The sequence below is a fragment of the Monodelphis domestica genome, chromosome 5 (genome assembly GCF_027887165.1).
Source record: "Monodelphis domestica isolate mMonDom1 chromosome 5, mMonDom1.pri, whole genome shotgun sequence".
Classification (NCBI taxonomy): Eukaryota; Metazoa; Chordata; class Mammalia; order Didelphimorphia; family Didelphidae; genus Monodelphis; species Monodelphis domestica.
This window is the reverse complement of record NC_077231.1, coordinates 180,466,505-180,491,108: the sequence shown is the minus strand read 5'-3', so window position 1 is coordinate 180,491,108 and position 24,604 is coordinate 180,466,505. Positions and strand designations below refer to the sequence as shown.

The 24,604-nt window shown below is 38.1% G+C and overlaps 1 long non-coding RNA gene across 2 annotated transcripts in view; it reads left to right on the top strand.

The window, feature by feature from the left end:
• Window positions 1-24,604, top strand: part of LOC103099559 (uncharacterized) — a 103,439-nt gene that overhangs the window by 583 nt on the left and 78,252 nt on the right. The gene's annotated exons all lie outside the window — the stretch shown is intronic.

The following is a 24,604-nucleotide window of genomic DNA, read 5'->3' as shown; positions in this document are numbered from 1 at the left end:
AGATGTGACCAAAAAAAAATAACCCTTTTTAGCTACTACATGCAATCAGGACCACAAATATAGTGAATTCTCAGGCTTCAGATTATAAATGAGGTGCTTTCATTATGAATTTTATCTGTGATAGTTTATTTAAAATCATCACCCGCCAAGAAGAAAGAAAAGAGGATGAACCCTAGAGAACAGATGTCCTTGTGGGTCAGGGTTAACACTGATGAAATCTCTAGTACTTCAGACTTTCTACATATACCATTACATGCATGCCAATGATGTTGCCATAAAAATTCAAAGAGTAGATGACAGAACTGAAAAAGATTCTGAGAACTGATATGGAACTTATCGCTGATTGCTTCCTTAAGTGGCACTTAAAGTTGAGTACCAATAAATCAGTACTATAAATTTTTCTTGTGGATGGATCCCTTAATGTAGAATGACTGTCAGAATTGGAAATCACATTCTTCTCCCACAAATACACCTTAGGTTACTTAGGAGTTACTGCACAAAGCCCCTTAAAATGTAGTATCCACTGACAGTTGTTTTGCAACAATATCATTAAGAGATTATAACCAAGACTTATAATGCTATAAGAACCCTTGAAGTACCTTTTTTTGGCTGATAGCCTAAGATAAAAATCTTAGGATGGTGATGGCTTGGACTATTGAAACAGTTTCTGCACCCAGTCTTTCCCTTCTTCAATAATTCCTTCATAAAGCATAAGTCAGACTAGGTCATTCCTCTGCTCAAGAAGCTTCAGAGGTTCTCCCTTTTCTTTTGGAGAGAATACTAATTTTGTCATTTGGCATTTTAAGTTCTCTATAATTTTGGCTTCAGCCCGAGTTTTTTTTTGTTTAGAATATATTATATTCCTTCACATATTCCATAATACCCCAGCCAAATTTGGCCTGCTTTCTGTTCCTTGTATTAAACATTTCATCTCCCATCTTTATTGCCCATACCTAGCATATTCTTGCTCTTTATTTCAGCCCCTTGAAAACCTTAGCTCCCTTTCATACAATTGAAATGTTACTTTCTTCCAGAGACCTTTTCTGATTCTTCCAGTCATTATCTCACCTATGTCACCATGTTTTCATATTGCATATTATATACCATGCATTTACTTATCTATGAACCAGAGCTGTCCCATTTTGTATTTGTGTCTATAGCAGGACCATATATATTAAGTGCTCTATAAATGTTTGTGTATTAAAAGCAGTGCTTGAGCCCTGGAAGTATTAACTGTTCTACTCTGCTAGTGGTCTCAGGAATCCTTCTTAAAAAGCCCATGTTTGGTTTATGCCAAAAACATAAATTGACTTAATAATCTATGAGGAGACAGTTGTTGAATGCAGAGCAAGGATACAAGTTGATTGTTCTGATTCTAGTTTTGATTCTGGTTCTGGTACAGTTGAACAATGATGTCTTCCCTTGTCTCCAATTTTCTCCACAGAGAAGATGCTTTGATAACTATAAATGGTACCAAATGAAATGAAAAAAAAATATATGGAGGCTGAGAAGACATTTTGTGCTAGATCATCTTGTATGTATGAGAGACAGGTCACTAGTGCATGTTATGCATGAAAAAAGAAACTCTTACTCTTTTGTTGCATGGCAGTGCACTGTCTATCTGTATCCTCATGAGTCACAAAAGGGGTGCTAACTTTTTTCTTTTTTTTCTTTTTTATAATAACTCTTACTCTCTGTCTTAGAACTGATACAAATATTGTTTCCAAGGCAGAATCACAGTAAGGGCTAGGCAATTAAGATTAAGTGACTTGCCCTGGATCACACAGCTTGGAAATACCTGAGGCTGCCTTTAAACCCAGATCCACCCAATTCTAGATCTGGGACTTTATCCACCTAGCTGCCCTATGGGTGCTAAGTCTTTCAGTGACTTTGGTTGTCATGACAGTAGAGTTAACTACCACTACTGCCAATACTACCACTAGTGCTGTTTACCATGGCCATAGTAAAAGTTAAACAACACATTTTTATATTTAATTAGAATTAACATGTTCTTTATCACTTTCTTAAGTCTAGAAATCAACAAAGCAACAAATCAATCCAAAATGTGTAATATTCATATTTCCAAGGTGTAAATGCTTGTGCTAAAAATTGAACAATGGGCTAAAATTTAACAAAGAGCAGATGAGAGCTGGTTCTAACATTCCGCTGAAATATGGTATTAATATACAAAGCACTGGATTTTGAGTCAGAGGATATGCCTTCAAATTTGAGCTCTGTGATTTACTACTAGTTTGACCTTGCATAAATCATTTACTTTTATGGGTTTTAGTTTCTTCATCCAATTAAAAAATAGATGAAAAAACGCTTCAATTATTTGGAATAGATGATTGCTTCCAAAGGACCATCCAGATCCAAATCCCAAAGCATACCTTAACAGAATACTGAAGTTCTGTAGCTCAAAATATGTTTCCAAAAATTACCAATTTGGTTAAGATATTTAAATGATCTTGGTAGGGCAGAGACAATATAGAACTTCATCTTTCTGAGCAAGTGGTGGGCCATTGTGCTTTCAATTCTTAGATGTCTTTCTGACTTCTGTCAGAAGCTAACCAATTTTGAGAAGAAAAAGCTAGAATGTGGAAGTAGAAAGAGAAAGAATGTGAAAAAACTCAACAACCTCAAAATCAAAAACACTGAATGGTGGTCCTAAACCAAGATAGAATTTTTTATGCTTCTGTTATAGGCACGAACATGTAGAAAAGTCCCCAGGATTTTATTTCCCATGGTACTTTGGTCCAACGGAACATTGATCATTGGGAAAAATTTGTCTCATCACATTTCCCAGAAAGCTATGTTTCTGGCCACAGAACTGTAGTGTGAGGGGAGTGCTTTGTTAGTGTTCTGAAGAACACTGTTTGAAAATCAGGGCTGTCAGATCCATGGGGAAGAGGAGCAAAAGAGAGACAAATTTAGGATTGTAGTTAGCACTGGAGAAGAAAAAAGAAATTGAACATAACAGTACCACTATTGCATTCCCTAACCCAGGAATCCCAGCAAATACTGATGACCCCAAAGCCAAGCCAAATGGCCTCATAGATCTCCAACCTGCCCTAAGTCTTCATCTGTTTTACATTCTGTACTGAAACATTTCTTTTGAACTCCATAAAGCAGAGGGTATTAAATGTTATACCCTTCCAACTTCAAATTCTGAAATGATTGTATCCTTATCCTTTTTCTTTTGCTAGATATATTAATGGGAATTAAGGAATGATTAGGTGATAATTCCCTGATAGCCTTTACACTGTGGTACCAACCCACTTGTATTGGCGAGCAGAGAATGATTCTAGTATTTTGTTAAGTTTTATTGTTTACAGTGATTTTTTATCTTAAATAAATGCTTTTGTTATTAGATTGTTGACTTGTTCTTGTATTGTCTAGTAATAAAGAATGCTGTTATGGTGTGTGTGTGGGGGTTGTTTAGAATATTATTTGCATAATTGGTTATCTAAACCATTCACAATAAATCTCACAATTAGTGAGAGGTTCTAAAGCCAGTATTCTTCAACATTTGAACGTCAAATTTTGGCAGCATTTACTAATTTATGCTGGGATGTCTTTCCTGATTAAAAAGATGAAGGGATAGGGCAGTGGGTCCACACACACATGCACACATATAGCATCAATATGATTTTAGATAATTCCATTCCTGACTTTTCCAGAGGTTGAAACAAAGATCTCAACTGAGAAAATTAACTATGAATCAGTCTTGTCTAATCCCTAGAAACTGAAGATTGAATTTGAAAGAGGACAATCAATTCTGAAGAACTAAATATCCACTCTTAGCATTTTAGCTATTCCTCAGGACAAAAATTATGAATTGTTTTGTACTTCTTTTATAAGGACTTAGTTTAAAAAATTGCACCTGCACCTGAAGGTATATATGTATCTACACCTATGTGTATGTATATATATATATATATATATATATATATATATATATATATGAATATGTGTGTGGAAATATATACATACATACACAAATTCAAACAGAAAGACTGCAACCCAGATTCTACTCCTTCCTATCCCTTTCCCTCTCTATACATGGAACATTCCCTGGATTAACTCAACTTTACTTTCCACAAAGTAATGCTTAAAAGTTAAATAGTAAAATTAAATAACAACACTTAAAAATTACAAAACATAATTGCCAAATGATTTGTCTAGCTGTAAGTGTTCAGAAGATAGAGCTGTGGGAAAAGCATTAGATTTAGAGTGGGATAAAGAGGACATGGTTTCAAATATTGGGTTTCTAGCATACTATCTGACTTTGGAAAATAGATATCCTATAAAATGCCAATTATATACTTGGTATTATAATCAGAGATCCAAAGGGTGCACATATGCATGCACACACACACAATACATAAAAAATGCAAGGTAGTATTGGGAGGAAGGTCAATAGCAAGTGGATGGCATTTGAACTGAGTATTAGAAGAAACCAGGAACTCCACCTCCCATTCCATGATGTATTTCTTGATGGCCCTAGTTGCTGGTGTATCCCCCCTCCCATTACCTTGTATTTGTTTTGTCTCTTTTTTTGTATATATATATATATATGTGTGTGTGTGTGTGTGTGTGTGTGTGTGTGTGTGTGTGTGTGTGTGATGAATTCATAAGCATCTTGAGGGTGACACTATTTCCTTTTTCTGTTTAGAACCTGGTCCATGGCAAATATTTACTCTGTGCTTATGCTCCAGTGAGTAGGACAGTGCTATATTTTAAAAGGACCATTTTGTCTGGATCTATAAAAAATAGCCAGTATTCTACTGCCACTTTTCCATTCTGGTGTTCACTCTACATATGACTGTGGTAGGAATTTCCTTACTCAGAAATGCCGCCTTATAGCTCAAGACTTGAAGGGGATAATTATAGCACCCTGCTTGGGTTGGGGTACATTCAGAAAGGGGCAAAGGAAGTTGTTAGTGTCAGTCTTTTTTCTCATTTTTTCTCCTCAGGACATTCTTAAACCATCTTCTTTTTATATTATTTCTATAGTTTATTTTATTTCTTTTCAATTCAATGCATATATTTTCTGGGCATTCAGCCCAGCTTGGCTCAGTCCCTGTTGTGATCTGTGATTTCCTGATTCAGTGTTGACATAGAGCTTGATACATGTACTAGAGCTATACAATGTGTTTTTTTTTCCTGTTGTGCTGAATATAGAAATATAGAGTTTGGGATATTAATGCATTGCTGGTGGAGTTGTGAATTGATCCAACCATTCTGGAAGGTAATTTGGAACTATGCCAAAAGGGTGCTAAAAGACTGCCTGCCCTTTGATCCAGCCAAAGCACTGCTGGGATTATACCCCAAAGAGATAATAAGGGAAAAGACCTGACAAAAACATTCATAGCTGCACACTTTGTGGTGGCAAAAAAAAAATTAGAAAATGAGGGGCTGCCCTTCAATTGGGGGATGGCTGAACAAATCATGGTATATGTTGGTGATGGAATACTATTGTGCTCAAAGGAATAATGAACTGGAGGAATTCCATGAGAACTGGAACAATCTCCAGGAAGTGATGCAGAGTGAAAGGAGCAGAACCAGGAGAACATTGTACACAGAGACTGATACATAGTGAGTGACACAATTGAATGTGATGGACTTCTTTACTAGCATCAATGCAATGATCCAGGACAATTCTGAAGGACTTATGAGAAAGAACACTTTTCACATCCAGAGGAAAAATCTGTAGGAGTAGAAACAGAAGAAAAACAACTGCTTGATCACATGGATCAATGGGGATATGATTGGGGTTATAAACCCTAAACAATAACCCTAGTGCAAATATCAATAATATGGAAATAGTAGTAGTAGTAGTAACCGAGGATGACGATTGTCTTTGTGCGTTTTTGTGCACAAAGATACTTATGCATGAAGATTTAAGTGGAAAAGTCGATGCACAGAGACAGTCCCACTCTCTCAGCGTTGGAAGCCTGGGTCCAGTGGCATAAAAAGTCGTTAAACCTGGAGACTTCCTCAGCTGCATTGGATGGCCATGTTGTCTTTTGTGCTCCATCACGCCCTAAGCACTCCACAGTGCTTTGCTGTGTCACCCTCTCAGCCGTTGAACCTTCTTGTTGGTTTCTTCTGCCTGTTCTGCTGAAACAGTCTTCACATGCTGGGTGAGCAAAGCCCTGGTTCACCAGGGGTCGACCACCCAATGGCTACCCTCACAAGGTTTAGCCGGCCTCTCCCATTGCCTGGGGTGTGGCCACTGCTGCATGCTAGCAGCTACTGGGAGTCACAAGTGAGAGCTGGGTGTCAGGTGAGGGTCAGAGGCTGGAGAGCTGCCCTAGGAGGGGCAGTAAATGTCTTTATATTCCATATCCTTCACTCTGCTTCAATCACATGCAGGAAATAGGTCTTGACCAAAGACACATGTAAAACCCAGAGGAATTGTGCATCGGATATGGGAGGGGATTTGGGGTAGGAGAGGGAAAAAACATGATTTTTGTAATCCTGGAAAAATGCTCTAAATTAATCAAATAAAATTTAAAAAAGAAATATAGATTATGGAGATATTCAGGTGGAAAGAACTTGTGATTGTGAGTTTAAAACTTGGGCACAAAGGAATCCTATACTGACTTTGAATGAATGAAATAATAACCTTGCTTAGTAGAGAGTGTGGCTTCCAAAAAAGGCTCTTTTTGTGAAGTGCTGAATTCACTTTTCCAAAAAGGAAGGAAAAAGGAAAAAGTGGTTTTGCTTGGTCTCTTCCCTCTCCTGATATTGACAGGTAAGTAAGGTCTTTGCTTGGTTGTTGACTTCTTTTTTTATGATCTGATACTTCCTTTGAGTTACCTGCTTGCCAGGGATCTTTGGTATTGCTAAGCCTATAAAACCAAATCTTTTTTGATTGCTTACTGAGAGATTGCTCAGATAATAGCGATTAGGCAGTACTTAGATTTATCTAATAGCAAAAAATGTCTCAAGTTTTTTTTTTTTGCCTTATTTCCTCCTTTAATTCCTTCACATACATGCCTTTGTTAGCTCTTGCACTAATTTTTCAAAGTAGCACCATAGAAATAGGTGCATTCAGAGTTTACTACTCTTCTTGTACTTGAATTACAGGAATAAAAAGTAACAAATTCAGTCTTTTGTTTTGAGTAGTTTGATGTTAATTTATAGAAATCCTACTAATTTATATTCTATTTTCTTCCTTCCCTCAGAACCCCATCCTAATTTTTCTTTTTTGAGTAACTGATTTTCCCCTGTAACCTATTTACTGGTTGAACTTACTGTTCAAGATGGAGAATTAAAGAAGTTAAAATGGAAATTTCTTCCACTATTTTTAGTTTCAGCTTTGACTTGAATAAGACTTGAGTAAGGAATAATTAAAGAATTTTTTTGCCAGTAACATGGTGGTAAATATTTAACACCTGACTTTCCAAAAAGAAGAAAATATCTACCCATAACAATTTAACATTTTATTTTTATTAATATTTTCTATTACTTAGCTATAGCCAATCAACCAAACAATAAATCAAGCCCTAATGTGCAGTATTTGCTACAAAACATGTGCAAATGTTCACATATTTGAGGATGCTAATGGTAAGACCAAAGGTTAAGGTTGGATATGTTGATCCAGGAATCAATATCATTGAACACCAAGTATCTGATGAGTTCACCAAGTGAAATAGTAAAGCAAAAAAAGAAAAGAGGGCTCAGGACAGAGCACTGGGGAGTCAGCCAAAAGCAATGGTCACAGCTTTAATGAAGAAACAGAACCGGTACCTGACTCTAGTGCACCACTGTATTGTACTGATCTCTGAGAGAAGACAAGATGGATGGAAGATACAATGATCCAGGACAATTCTGAGGGAAAAAGAATGCTACCCACCTCTAGAGAAAGAACTGTGGGAGTAGAAATGTGGATGAAAACATATGATTTATCACTTGTTTATTTGAGTGTATGATTTGGGATTTTGGTTTCACAAGATTATTCACTTACAAAAATGAATAATATGGAAACATGTTTTGCGTTATGATTCATATATAACCCAGATTGATTTGCTTGTCAACTCTGGGAGGAGGGAGGGAAGAAGGGAGGAAGACAGAATGAATCATATAACTTTGGAAAACTTGTATGGAAATTTATTATTAAAATAAAATAAAGATTAACAAATAAAAAAAAAAGATGTGGGGAAATCTTCCCTTCCAATGGAGCAATGAATGTGGAAATCTTGGGTCAATTCCCGACTAACAAAAGATTATGTATTATTCATCATTTTAGTCTTGTGTATGAATGCCGTGTTGAAAATAAGCATGTTGAAGAGCAGCTTGGTGGCTCAGGGGATAGAATGCCAGGTCTGGAGATGAAAGGTCTTGGGTTCAAATCTGGATTCATACACTTCTTTAGTGTATGACCCTGGGCAAGTCACTTAACCCCAGTTGTTTAGCCCTTACCACTCTTCTGTCTTAGAACTGATACTTAGTATCTATTTTAAGGTAGAAGGTACGATTTTGGAAAAAATAAAAGAACTATGTTATATTAATGAGGGAATTAGCTGGACTTTCTAAAGAGCAAATAGAGAGAACCAATGGATAGTCACCTAGAAAAAGGCTGAGAAAAAAGATTGTCCACAAAGTGTACAATGACTTTTTGACACAGGAACATTGAAAGGAGGGGATCCAGTGTATTATGGGTTAGAAGAACTGAACCCAGTTACATCCCTTATCTTGCCTGAAGCTGCTACACAGACTCCCAGCATCCAAATTAAACCTTCAGAACACAAACATACTGAACCTACCTGGCATATCTGTCAGCTCAGGAATACACAAACAAGGCTATAATCATTCCAATGGTCAGCCCATGCCAACTCCTAGCTCTAATATAAGAGATCAGTGATAGGAGAACTAGATCTATTAGAACACAGTCAATGGGGATGGGAAGGAGGGGCAATGGAATAACCATTTAAGTAGTTTCTACTATGTGCTGGGGGAGGGGCAGCTAGGTGGCACAGAGGATAGAATGCCATGTCTGGAGAGAGGAAGTCTCATCTTTGTCATTTCAAATCCAGCCTCAGACACTTACTAACTGGGTAACCCTGGGCAAGTCTGTTTATCTCAGTTTCCTCATCTATAAAATGAGAAGGAAATGGCAAACCATAACAGCATCTTTGCCAAGAAAACCCTAAACAGGATCACAAAGAATCAGACCTGACTGAAATGATTCAATAACAACAATTATGTGCCAGGTACTGTGCTAAGCACTTTGCAAATATTAGTTCATTTGATCCTACCCTGGGAGGCAGGTGCTATTATTATTCTATTTCCTAATTAAGGAAAATGAGGTAAGTGGAAGTTAAGTGACTTGCCCAAGGTCACAAAGTTAGGATGCATCTGAGGTCTGATTTGATTTCTGATTCCAGGTCCAGTGTTCTATCCACCGCATAACCTACCTGCATATAGGCTAGTTGCTTGGCCGATTTGTGATGATAAAAATAAACCCAATAAACCTGAAGATACAGTTACACATATATCTAGCTGACAACACTAAAGCCAGCCCATGTAAGATGCACAATGCATGTAATTGCATTTACTAACTTATATACATGTAAATTATTGCATATTTGAGAATGCTTGTTTCTGACTTTGCTGTTATGCTCCTTTGCCAATGTTTTGTGTTATGTTCATGTTTCACTGTATGCTGGCAATTATTTTGCATATATGTTATTGCTTATAATTAAGATATATTATATCAATGTTATCTATTAAATGTTATTGCTGCAGTGAGCTACTTTTGCTTTGTTAGTCATACTTGTTGCTTTTGAGTGACTGTTGTGTACTATGGATATATGTGTTGAAATGTGGATATGGTATATACTGTATAGAGTTATTTAGGCATGTTGTATCCTCCTTAATGATGCACTGTAGAGTGCCTTGTCTACTCTGTCTTATTAATGTGCATTTTTTTATTTCAACTTCAACAGTACTGAAAGTTGGTTACACAGGATGCCAAGAAAAAAATCATTCTTTGTTTTAAAAAGCTGAATTTTTGTTGTTGCTATTTATACGATATAATTATAGGTTTTGAATTTATCCCAGCTGGTCTTTACAAGGGAGCGAAAGAGTTTTGACCCAGGGGAGGAATGTAACCCAAGTTCCAAAGCTGGTATGGAACTCATTCCTCACTGGTGGAGATCAATGGCCCTGTGCCTGTGTGAGGAACAGAGCAGAGCAGAGCTGGTGAGAGTAGGAGAGAAGAGAGATCCAATCTTTTTAAGTCTTTTCAGGCTCTGCAGTTACTTCTAACTTCCATCCTGAGAAAGAAGATGGATGATGCCAACCCCTTTTCAGATTGCTAAAGGGAGAATATGATTCTGGGAAGAAGATGACATGAGAAGAACCAACAATTTCCATCATGTCCTTATCCCCAGTTTGCTACACTAGAGACTTTAGGGAAATTTCCCCTTGGGTGAGATCTGGGAATTCTTTTCTTGGTTGAGCTGAATTACCTCCCTCCCAATGGGATAGCTCCACACACTGTATTATCTGGCATATACTCTTTTATACACACACACACACACACACACACACACACACACACACACCCCACACACTCTGATTTCTGTTTTGCTAACAACTTAAATATATGTTTCTTCTTGAAAATAAACAAGGAAACAAAATAAATGTTCTTATGTTATCAGAATTGATTTTTTGGACCTAGTTTCACTCATCACAATCCTCCACAGAGCAGCTGTCTAGGGAATTTGATACACATGCTATCTGGGAAGAAAGCCTAGGGCAATGATGATTGTGAACTCTTTCCTATATACTAGAAAGAAACTGTAAAGCATTACGCATTATGTTTAGCAAGGATACTCTACCCATTTTTTAGAGGCAAACCAAAAAGACCAAACTTCATTAGGCCATCAGAGGTCTGGAAAGACTGCTAGAATAACCCTGTGATTTGTGAATTAGTTCTTGGGGTATATTATAGGTAGAAATATATAAAGAAGGAAGTTCCTGGAGGGAAGAAAATAGTCTTCTAAGATAATCAATTTTGCCACATTACAGATAAAAAGAAAAAAAAAGATTTGCTTTGGGATCCCTGTTGATACCAAGTCAAAGAAACTTAGTAGGATTCTATGGTTTTCTTTGCATCTTTGGGTATGAATCCTGACTGAACTGCTTAGCTTGGGCATTATGTATAGGCTCCCCTCCTGGAGCTGGAAATCACCAACCCTACAGTGCTGCTAAAAATGAGACTCCACCCTGAAACAAAATGAAGATTAAAAGCTATGAAGAGCAGTCAACTACCCTTTTGACAGTTGGATTAATTCTTCCTCTACTCTCCAGTCTTCCTGAAAATTCTTTTGAAGCTCTGTGCAGATGTTTTGTCTGCCAACAAGATCTTTTGGCTTGTCTCAAAAGCAGTTGAGGGCTAGTCAATGCTGTTTGACAAGATCATTAAGATTGAAATGAGATTAAAGATACCAGTACTCCATATTCTCTAAGGCTTTTCTCCAAATGATCTCTTCATTCACACAGTTATCTTACAATTATTAGACCTGCTTACTCTTTTAACCTTGAGACCAAAGCACCACATTGCTTTTTTAACTTTGGAGTTAGAATTGAAGACAGAATGATTCCCTCAAACATTGGTTTTGAAATAGTTTTGTAGGACGAGGTTGGTTGGCATCCACATATGCACAATAAAGGTAGAAAATATGGTTAGGCAGAAGGAAGACAATGATCATGCCTCTTGAGCTTAGTTTTGTTCCTATATATTTTCAACATTTCATTTAATTTTCATGGGAGACCAAAGGCATTGAAAATAAAGTTTTGGAATTGAAAGAATCTTGACCTAAAGCCCTGAGTTTTTGGAGATGACTAGAAATGGCACCTTCTGAAATTGATGTTGATTGGAAATAAACTAATAGCTAGGAACAAAATAGGGAATCAGGGTAATTTCTAACCCCGAGTCACAATGAAGCTGTTGATAAAGACTATAGCATTAGAAACTTGAAAATACAGGTGAAAAGATTGATTTAAGCCTGATGGGATAGTTCTGTCTCTGGTTTCCCAGGAACTTTTCTTAAGACTAGGGCTCTCTTTTTGGAGAAATGCCAATTCTAGTAGAAGCTCAAAGAAAAAAAAGCCACTAATGGCTTCTTTTCTTCCCTTCTCTAGTAAGTGACTATGTTAGGATTTTACCTTTTATAAATGGAACAGGAAAGTCTTTTTAATTTTTTAATTTAATTTTTTTAATTTAAGAGAACAAAGCCAAAGACCATTATTCTCCAAAGAAAGAGTAGCAACAAAGTTAAAGACTCTTTATGAAGTCATAAGCTGGCAGAAGAGAGAACCATAACCTTGTGCCTAGTAAACCTATACTTAGAAGTAGCCAAGGAACCAGTGAAATGATGCTGAACATCAGGAGCAAGGAACAATGTCTGGTAGGACTCATGTATGAAGCAGGAATTATATGCCTATTAGAGATTACATGCCATAAACCCTGCTAGGAGCATGCTAGTATGAGCTATATGGTGGCATCACTAGGAAAGACTGGTAACCCCCAATGTGTAGGAGACTGAAGCTGTTCCTCATGCATACTTTGGCTACATATTTTTTTCAAAATATATTCTCTGGCCAAATGTATTCCTGATGTGTGCCTGTTCATGTTCTTCGTGTATGTCTACTCTTCTCTTTGATTCTATATATTTTCTGGAACAGTGAAGCCCAGATTCATGAAGGAGCTATTTTATTGTTATTTTTCTCATCTATGATTTCATTAGAAGCCTTTGATTTCAATAAATCTTATCCTTTGGGCAGAACATTGGTAGAAGTGTGGCTTTGAGTGCATGTAGACCTAAAATGTATTTTCCACTTGAGGTAACCTTTAGAGAGACCCATTGCCCAAGTTGAGAAGAATACTTGTGTTCTAGATGAAGTCTAATTCAGGCCAGACCACTGGCACTACAAATTCAATATTAGAGCAAAATAAGATGTTCTTAGATCATCCAACACTTAAAAGAGATTTACTTAATTAGAGCAAGAGAAGGATAGTCTACAATTAGAGGCACAGAGAAGCCCTTGAGTTGAATCAGCTAGATGAAGTTCCCTCTCTGGTCAATGATTCAAGCATCTGGGACCCCCTACTGCTCCTCATGGCTTCACTGTACTTAGGTGATGGGAAAGTCACATCAACAGTCCGAGTTTTTAGTCCTCTGAGCTAATCAGACTTCCAGGAATGTCAATACATTTTAAAGAAAAACTAGCCTCATCCAAATGGGAGGAGGAGTTAATATAGTACTGTGAATTTTAAAAGTCTCCATCTTGGTATAGCACCCCAAAATTGTGCACACCCACACTACACGGGCATGTGCTAGTCAATGACAAATCAGAAATAATCTTTCCACCTTGGCCCTTTGGGCCTAAAACTCCCTCTGCCTTGGTCAGAGGTTGAGTAGCCCCTTTCCCTTTTCTCCTCTCTCCTTCTCTCCCTCTCCTTTTCCCTACTCCCATTGTGATTAAACCTCCATAAACTCCATTCTGACTTGAGGGTTTCATTTTAGGAATTTCATAAGTAAATTCCTTGGCGGCCATTGTTCAGTATTACAACAATCTTAAAAAGGTGAAATTTTCACCATTACAGTTGGCGTAACAACTTTGGGGAAAAGAACTATATCAATCTTCTGATCTTCCTTTCTGATCTCCATACTAATCACCTGGGAGAGGTCCCACCTTGGCTACCCCTTCCAGCTCTTGGCCCTGCTTTAGTGCTTCGAAGGTTTCTAGGACCTCAATAAATTTCCTGAATTTTCTTGCTCTTTCACCCCACTTATTACTCACTCAGTCAGTCCTTTTACCAAATACCTTAGCTTAAAGACACAGCTGCCAGAACAGGTGAGTATAAAATACCTTTTCTCTCTTCCCTTTTCTCCTTAAGTTAAATTGGGGTCAACAGGCTTTTTTTTTCCTCCCCTTTGTCTCTCATTTCTGTCTCCTTTTACTTTAAGGAGGTGGCTCAGTGGATTGAGAGGCAGGCCAGGCTTACCTAATCAACTGATTAGCAACGAGGAACCTCAGGAGAAGGAGCTCTTAGGAGCTCCTAGCCTGCAAAACAAAACAAAACAAAACAAAACAAAACAAAACAAAACAAAAACAGCTGAATACAGCTAGGGAGCTAACTGAAAACCCATTTTCCTGTTTCCTGGCCTTTCTAGTCTTAAAAATTTAAGTGGGCTTTACTCAAGGAAGATAGCACATGGTCCTAGCAGTTTTAGCCTGAGGGCTAAAGAAGATTGCTGGGACCTTCCCATATACACGCTTTGTAAAAGGAGTTTTAGCTCTACCTTTTGTTTACGGTCTATTCACTCCTAATCAGCCTTTTCATAGCTTCTACCTTCCTGAATAAGGCTTTTGTAACCCCTCCCAGAAGCTTAATAAGGAGAATTTACAACAGAATAGGCCCATAGCGTGTATAGGGTTGTAGACTAGGGAGCCACCTACTGTAAAAAAAAAAAAGTTACAGGCAACTTAGTAATTGACTTAAAGAAGAAAAATGTGGCTACAACCAATGTCTGATTTGCTTTGAATTGGCTTATAAGTTCAATGACCAAGTACATTGGATTTTTAGTAGGTGTTCCTGTAGGATGTTTTTTTTTTTTTTTCAGAAACTAAAAATCTCTTCGTGACCCTTACATTCATCTTCCTTGGGATTGTAATTGTTGTACTTGCAATAATATACCTAACCTCTAAGAGAGAACACTCCCTTGTTCCTTCTATTACTAAACAAATTAAGGAACTACACACTTTTATTGATCAGCAAATTAAGGAACAAAATAATGTTACTGATCAGCAAATTAAGGAACTATACACTTTTATTGATCAGCAAATTAAGGAACAAAATGCTGTTACTGATCAACGAATTAGGGACCAAAATACTTTTATTGAACAACAAATTACAAAAAAAACCTTATTTATCAACAATTGGTGGAACAGAATGAAGTTAGGGAGAAAAAATGGGGAGAGATAAAAACTTCCCTGGATGAAGTTAGGGAGGAAAAATGGGGAGAGATAAAAACTTCCCTGGATGAAATTATGGAGGCAAAATGGGGAGAGATAAAAACCTTCCTGCAAAACATTGAAAGTGAGTTAAAAACATCCTACAATAGGAGTGATTTAACTCTCCATCCCCCATCATTATCAGGTTCCCTGACCCACCCTGCCCAAAACGATTTGGCTCAAATAGCAGCCCCTTCACACCAACCAGCTCCTCCCCATCCTGACCACCCAGCCCCTCCCCCTGCCATTCTTGCCCCTCCCACCCTGATTCCTCCTTCTATTCATGCCTCTTACCCTGCCTCCTCAGCCCCGCCCCCTGTTCCTGTCCCAGCCCTTCCCCCTGCCCTCCCCCCCACTCATGCTCTAATCTCCAACCCCCATGCTCCAACAGCCAATAATCCTAACCTTTCCCCATCTTTTACCTACCCCATTGAAAACAGAGCAAGTAGCCTAGAAACAGTAACATCAGATAGTTTAGACAGAAGTTTATTTCCATTGAGGGAAGTACCCACCTTTAATAAAGAAGGGAACTTGGTGTCTGTAAGACACTATACACCTTTTAAACCTGATGATTTAGAAAAATTCAAGCACAATGTTCAATCATTTGAGGCAGAACCAATGTTGTTTATAGAAAAATTAGAAAATATATTCAGAAACTTTGACCCTTCTTGGTTGGATGTGGAGAATTTGTTAGATACATTTCTGACAAAGAGAGAAAAAAATAATGTCATCTCTCTACCTAATAAGAAAAGTGGTAGGGGAGCTCATCACTGGCCAACTGTAGATCCACACTGGAACCCCAATATTGCACAAGATCACACAAAACTAGTCCTGGCCAGAGAAGCATTATTAAGAGCCATGAGAGACTGCTCTGATAGCCCTGATGCATGGGGAAAATTTGAACAATCCTGACAGGAAATTGATGAGACCCCCTCCCACTTTATGTACAGACTTATTGACATAGGAAGTACATATAAGGACCTTGCTTTGTCAATAAAAAAGGACATTAAACATATACGCAGACAATTTGTTAGGAATTGTTGTTCAGCAGTAAAAGACTACTTTGAAACTAGCTGTCCCAACTGGGAGTTTATGGACCTCGAAGAACTGAGGAAAGTAGCAACATATGCTTATAAGAATCGTACAAAAAAACCTGAGTCACACAATAAATCAGTGACAGACTTAGAAAAAGAAATTGAAATTTTAAAGGAAAAATTGAAAAGTAAGGGAGAGACCATGGCCCCTTTGCAGGAATCCACAGATAGATCATTAACAAACTCCTTAATATGTCCCTTCTGTGGGAAGAGAGGCCATGCAATGATAGTCTGTAGGAGCAGGCTACAGGAAACAAGAAATAATAACACCTTTAGGAATAATAACTATAGGAATCATAATGCCAATAAAAATGACAGTGCTCAAAATACAGAAAATGATACTACCCCAAAAAATGCCCAACAACAATATATAAGAAATGGAGCTCAACCACGCTACACTCAGGGTGAACACCCCCAACAGCATGGAGGGTCCCAAAAAACTGCCCAAGCATCTTTATGAAGGTATGAAGGGGGGGGGGTGAGGGCCTTGGAATCAAAGAATGAAACCTTTGATTTTCCAGACCCTGATATTTTAATGCCAATAATCCCTATATATTCCCCCCCAAACAGTAAGGAACCTCATGTCACTTTAAAGGTAGGAAATTCATACTATGACTGTATTTTAGACACTGGAGCATCTAGGTCAGTTCTAGTAAGCAAACCAGATGAGAAATGTGATTCTATTGGCTCCTTAAATGTAGTAGGTGTTTTAGGAAAACCATTAAAGGTCCCAAAACTTTCTCCTCGCATGGTACGTGTGGGACCCCTAACTGTTGAACATTCTTTTCTTTTAATGCCTGGATCCCCCACAAATTTGCTGGGGAGATATTTACTATGCAAATTACAAACCACAATAATGTATGCCCCAGATGGCTCCCTCTCTTTAGAAGTGCCCGAGGAAACCTTAAATTTACTCCCTGTATTTCTCTCAGAGAGCCAGGAGGCAAAGGAGCCTCCCACGTTTGAAATACCTACAGATATACCAGTCTCTTTGGGCCACATCTTATACTGATGTAGGCTTACTTAAATCAGCTGCTCCCGTGCAAATAAAAACTAAATCCAGCCCACCTCCTTGCATTCCTCAATATCCTCTCTCCAAGGAGGCAATGGAGGGCATTACCCCAATAATAAATTCTTTAATTGACCAAGGAATAATTTTCCCTTGTAAATCTGAATACAACACACCCATCCTCCCCATTAAAAAACCAAAAAGGGGGCCCGATGGCAAACACCTCTATAGATTTGTACAGGATTTGAGGGCTGTGAACAATCATGTTATAAAGAGACACTCCATAGTTCCCAATATCAATACTATTATTTCTTCTATTCCTAGCACAGCTACATACTTTACCATAGTAGACTTGTGCTCTGCCTTCTTTTCTATACCCATACATGAGAACCCGAGGCATATTTTTGCTTTCACCTGGAATGGCACACAATATTCCTGGAGTCGTCTGCCCCAGGGTTATGTAGAAAGTCCGACCTTATTTGCACAAATTTTGGGACAAGATACAGATAATATAAAATTTAAAAACAGCAAATTAATAAAATATGTAGATGACCTACTCTTGGCTTCTGTGGATGCAGAAGCATGTCAGGAAGATAGTAAACACCTTCTTTTGGAATTGCACAAAAGAGGTCATAAGATCTCGAAGGATAAAGTTCAGTGGTGTCTCCCCAAAGTAGAATATTTGGGGTTCATTCTGACAGCTGGTGCCCGCTCTATTTCTCCCAAGCGAATTGAGAATATTCAAAAATTGAGTGCTCCTACCACTAAAAAACAGTTAAGAGCAATTCTGGGAGCAACAGGGTTTTGCAGACAATGGATTCCTTGCTATGGGGAAATTACTAAACCTCTTATAGCACTAACAAGGGATGCAGTCCCTGAACCCCTCAAATTAGAGCCTGAACACCTGTCAGCTCTATCAGAGCTAAAAAAGGCTATCTTGTCTGCCCCTGCTCTAGGCATCCCAGATTACAACAAGCCATTTACTTTGTATGTACATGAGCAAAGAGGAGTAGCCTCTGGCATATTAACTCAGACTCTGGGGCCTTCTCAGCGTCCAGTTGCTTATTATTCAGCCCAGCTGGACCCAATAGCTTCAGGAGCACCACCATGCCTTAGAGGAGTGACTGCTACTGCTTTACTAGTGACAAAAACCGTTGATCTAGTATTAGGATGCCCATTGACAATTATGTGTCCACACGAGGTAGAAGCATTATTGCTAAGACAGAGAACACAGGCATTTTCTGATCAGCGAATTACAAGGTATGAAATAACCTTGCTAAATAATGAAAATATACTTTGAAACACTGTTCAACTCTTAACCCTGCCACCTTGCTTCCAGACTTACCAACTTCAGGAGAACCATTACACAGTTGTGAAACACTAGTGTCCATGGCAGAAAAGCCTCGAGATGATCTCCTGGACACTCCCTTAAAGACCTCAGACCTGATCTTATTTACTGATGGTTCTTCTTTCATGAGAGATGGCATACAGTACATTGGAGCTCCTGTAGTCACAGAATTTGCTACTGAGTGGTCAGCTTCATTGCCTTCTAACATTAGCGCTCAAGGAGCTGAACTCATAGCTCTGAAACATGCCTGTATAATTGCCAAGGGCAAAAAGGCAACAATTTATACTGATTCTAGATATGCTTTTGGCATTTGTCACTCAGTAGGAATGCTATGGCTCCAGAGAGGATTTTTAACCTCAGCTGGAAAATCCATAGCTAATGCTGAAATTATTAATGAAGTCCTTTCTGCTCTTCAGCTGCCTGAAGCCCTAGCTTTAGTTCATTGCTCAGCCCATACAGGTGGCACCGACCCTGTCTCTAGGGGAAATGACCGAGCAGATGCTGCTGCAAAGCTAGCAGCCATAGAAGGGCCTGAATTACTTCTAACATTAACAACTACTGATGACTCAAATTTATCACTTTCCTATAATGAGAAGGAAGTGGAAAAATGGAAACAAAAATTTAAAGCAAAACAGATTAATGGAGTCTGGGTGTCATCTGAAGGAAAACCCCTGCTCCCTAGAAGTTTCTATCACCAAATTTGCCAATCTGTTCATAATAATGGCCACTTTGGCACCCAGGGCATCATGGACTCTGTCAAGAGAGTATGGATAGCCCCTGGTATAACTACTGTAGCCTCTAAAGTGTGTTCATCCTGCCCTACCTGCCAGGCATATAACCAACATGCCTTTCGTGGCAAAGCCTTTGGTGGGCGTCCTCTGGCTTACATACCTTTTGAGCACCTGCAGATAGATTTCATAACAATGCCAAAGGCTGGACAATATAAATTTTGTTTGGTCATAGTAGACCAACTGACCAGATGCCCGGAAGCATTTCCTACAGCCCGAGCCACAGTAGCTTTTGTTGCTAAGGTGCTTTTAAAAGAAATTATTCCTCGCTTTGGCCTACCAGCACATGTTGATTCTGATAGAGGGAGTCATTTTACTGATTCTGTTCTAAACCAGATATATTCTTGCTTGGGGATAACTCCAAAATTCCATGTTCCATATCATCCCCAGAGTTCAGGCCAAGTTGAGAGGATGAACAAAGAACTTAAAACTATGATTGGAAAATTATGCACTGAGACCCATTTAAAATGGCCTGAAATTCTCCCTTTGGCCCTATTTTATCTTAGAAGCAGGCCTAGAGGAGACTTACGTATTTCACCATTTGAGATGCTTTTTGGACATCCACCTATACAGGCTAAGCCTTTCTCCCCGGCTTATACGTCGCTATTAGGGGGAGATACTACTATTGCTTCCTATATACGAGAATTACAGCACAAACTGTGTGAGCTACATGAATCCGGAGCTGCAGTACAAGCTGGACCACTAGACTTTTCACTTCACGACCTGAACCCAGGACACAACGTGTATATAAAGAACTTCCAGCGTACAGGAGTAACCCAGCCTTCCTGGGAAGGACCATTCCAAATATTGTTAACTACTCCAACATCTATAAAGGTTGGAGAAAAGGACTCTTGGATTCACTGTTTTCATGTAAAGAGAGCATCTTCTGTTGAGACTGATTGACTGTATCCTATACATGCATTGGAGATAACTACCCATTGACAAGTGGAACTGTTTTATTCTGCTTTTGACACATTAAATTCCTAAATTTATTTTTTTTTCTTTTTTCCTTTTTTCTCTTTTCCTTATTTTATTATTATTATTATTTTTACAATATTTTATTTTTTCCCTTTTCCTCATTTCTATGTACTTAAGGTACATATAATCAATATTAATTTTATTCTACAATATTAGTTTAAATATATATGCTTGCTGTTATTATTAATACGCCCCCAAACAGCTTTAGACTATGGGAACCTGCCATTTATTGATAATTGTTGTGGGACTATGATTAATGTTTGTGTCTGATTCTAGGAACGGGATCAAACAAGGAGCACAGAGATAACCTGGATAATGCCAAAAGAGCTCACAGGTCTAAAAATCAAAGACCAATCCAGGTAGGATTAATGCATTTCTAAGCCAATACTAAGGACTTGAACCAAGTGTGAGACTCAGGGTTGCGACACTTGACAGACGTTAAGATGTAGGCCTTCCTTGTATCCATACTCTTCGTGAAAATACCTATAGACAAGTACCAAAGGTTGGCTACCATCCTGGCTCCATCCATCCCTGAGAATGAAGGTAAAATCAGACGAGGGAATGACACTTCCCTAGATATAAAATAAAAATCTGGTCCTTTTTTCTCTCCTATAGTATGGCAACTTCCTGTAGCCTTGGCTTCAAATGGGGAAGTAAAATATGCTGCATTCTGTCCTGCAGACTTGTGGGATTAGAAATTACTTAACTGGACCCTAATACAGGGGCCTGTAAAAAAAATTTTTTTTTATTCTTGCTTTCTCAAATTTTGTATACATTGATTTTTTTTTGATTTTTGATACTGATTTTGAATTCTTCTTTAATATAAATATATGCACATATGAAGGGTCTATATTTTTCCCTTAATTTTTTCCCTTTTTCTTCTTTTGATTTTGTTTTTTATTTTATTTTCATTTTATTTTGTTTTTCTTTTGGATTAACTCACACACCCCCACAACTAAAACTTGAATCCTCAGCTGGACTCAGTGGTTTTTTCAACACTTTCTTCAGGGGGGATTGTATTTCATCAAATCCAAGATTTAAATTTTGTTCAAGATAAATCTTCAGAGAAGAAGCTTGTTAACTAACTGAATCCAGAGAATGAACTGTTTGCAGAAAGATATCTAAGCCTTTTCACTACAGGAAGATCCAGAATGAACCTTGGGGTGTGGTTGATTGAACATTTTTTGAATGTACACTCTTATGCCAAAGGGGACTGCCCCCTAATTGGTTTTTGTCAATTCACCCAGCAAAACATTGGTTTGCTGTCTTTCTCTCTCCTCTATTTCCCCATATTTACAACTATTATAATTTTCCCCTTAGTGGGTAAACATTTTTGTATACACTTACAGTTAGAAATTTTTGGGGTGCAGTATGTTTATGTTTAGTGATCAATTGGGGAGACTAGTCCCCCAATCATCATCAGGGGGGATTGTGAATTTTAAAAGTCTCCATCTTGGTCTAGCACCCAAAAATTGTGCACACCCACACTACACGGGCATGTGCTAGTCAATGACAAATCATAAATAACTAACTGCCCACCTGGGCTGTCCTAAGCCAAGCTAGAGCCAACCATTGGCACTTGTGAGACACAGGAAGTGAGGTAGGGAACAGCCTCTGAAATTTGCTCACTTCCTGTGGAGAGAGCGAGACGGGAGTTCATGTTAGAAGCTTGGACAGGGAGGACGCCCGCAGACAGCTTTCCTTCAGATAGGTCACGTGAGTTAAAGACTGATTCTTTCCACCTTGGCCCTTTGGGCCTAAAACTCCCTCTGCCTTGGTCAGAGGTTGAGTAGCCCCTTTCCCTTTTCTCTTCTCTCCTTCTCTCCCTCTCCTTTCCCTACTCCCAGTGTGATTAAACCTCCATAAACTCCATTCTGACTTGAGTGTTTCATTTTTAGGAATTTCATAAGTAAATTCCTTGGCGGCCATTGTTCAATATTACAACAATCTTAAAAAGGTGAAATTTTCACCATTATAGTACTCCTGCCATAGCTTGTATAATATAATCACTACATCCAAATAGTGATGCTAGGGACTATATTTTTTCCTAATTGGTTTAGATTCTCAATGTTCAGGACATACACAGCTCTTCTGGTCTGCTTGTTTGTTCTCAGATGTGGGAATCTGAACATTCTCTTTTAAAAAATCACTTTGGTAAAATCATAGATTCATAGGCTATAGAGCTAGAAGGGATACTCAAAGTCATCACCTCCTCCCTTAAAAGATTAAATAATAGATCTAGAGGGATCACACAGCTGGGTTACTACCAGAACTAGAATTAGAACTCAGGTCTCCCAATCCTCATTTTTGACTCTTCTCTGGCAAATACTCACCAGTTTGCATTTTATCTTTCTCCTTACTGAATCTTCACTAATATAGACTTCTATATAAATATCTTCCTACTTTATCTAATTCATCTACACTTTGATTATGGAATATAGAATGAAAAACTAGACTGATAGGAGACTCAAGCTATGGTCCTGAGTCTGTCAGTTTAAATGCCTGAGTCTGTTTTCTTTTATGTATGTCAGTAGTTTGGGATTCATCAAGATAGTCATTAAAGAGGAGAGATATACAAGTATTGTCTGTTATTTGCAAACAAAAATGTCTATATTTCTAAATTCATCTTTATCCTTTATTACCTACTTAGTCTCTTACAATATTACATTTAAAGATACTAGATGACTAAACTTGTGTTTTCCAAGTTTACCTATGATATCCTTTTTAAAAAAAACATTACTAATATATTTTGTTTTTACATTTCATTCATTTCATTGTCTCTTATTTCCTTAGAGAGATGACCTCTGACACTTCTTGACCTTTTGGGGGGGTTTCTTGGCAAAAACAGTGCAATGGTTTTCCATTTCCTTCTCCAGCCCATTTCACAGATGGAGAAACTGAGGCAACCAGAAAGAAGTGACTATTTCAGAGTCACACAGTTAATAAGAGTCTGAGGTAAAATTTGAATTTAGGTTTTCCTGACCTCTCATCTGGGCACTCTATCTGCCATTTACATGCCCCTGGGAAAAATCACTTATGCCTACTTTCTCTCAGGTTCCTAATCTGGGTTGTTGTGAGGATGAAATGAGATAATAAGTGTTAAGCACAGTACCGGGCACATAGTAGGTGCTATATGTGTTAACTATTTATTATCATGTGATATTCTACATATTTATTATTTCTTGCTGTTCAGTGGTAGGTATTCCATTATGTTCATGTCCCACAATTTGTTTAATAATTTCCTGGTTAATTGATATCTAGTTTCCCACTGTTTTTTTTCCTTCTACAAAAAGTACTGCTTTAAATATTTTTGTGTATGTAGAATATTTTCTAACACTGCTCTCTCTTTAGGATATGTGCCTAAGAGTGGGATCTTTGGATGAAAGTATTTACGACATTTTAGTTACTCTCTGAGCATAGTTCCAAATTGCTTTTCAGAAGTGTTTTGTTTATTACTAAAAGGAATGGAAAAGCATTTATTAAGCATGTATTATGTGCCAAGCACTGTTCTATAAATGAGCATAGAAGAAAGAGGCAGTCCCTACTCTTGAAGAGCGCCCATTCTAATTGGGGAAAACAGTACATTTAGAAGGGTTTATCACTAGAAAGCAAGGTTCGTGGCATTTCGATTGTATCCTTAAAAAGGGGAGATTCTAGAGGGATATGAGTGCAATTTAGAGTAGGGTCACTGGGGAAGGAAATTCTTATGGCTTCCTGGTGGTCTGTGAATGGTCAGGGCTCAGGCTATTGGATTGGAGGAGTCTTTGTATTAGCTTTGGTGGACTTCGTCATCAAAGTCTTGGCATGAAGAATAATAAAGCATGGGAAGTGATGAGTTGTGCCTTATTACTTTGTATAAAAAGATCTGGCTAGTGTCAAGAATGAATAGGAGAAACAGAGGGCATGGAGCTGGCATTTGCCTTGGATAGTCATATCCAATATTCTTGGTGTGTGTGTGTGCTGTGTTCTCGTGAGTGTTTGTCTTGGTCAGAGTTTGTGAAATGGTTGCACTTGTATCCCTGAACAACTCATATCAGTTTGGCATGAATGATGATAGCTCTCATGTCATATTTATTTTACTATTTATTTGAGTTATGTCAGCTGAGCTTGCTCGAAATGCCTGTCTCCAAAGGAGAATGTCTGAGGTTGGAGATTGGGAGCCGTTTGACAGCCTTACAGATGATCTTTAAAGTCCCTTTGCATTCTGACATTCAAAGACAAACAGTGGAAAGGACACACACATACACGTTAACATTGCAACTTAACTGTGGAAAAATTGACATCTGGTGGCCAGGAAGCATAACTACAGGTGTATTGTTAACACCTGTTAAATGGAGGTGTATGGGAAAAT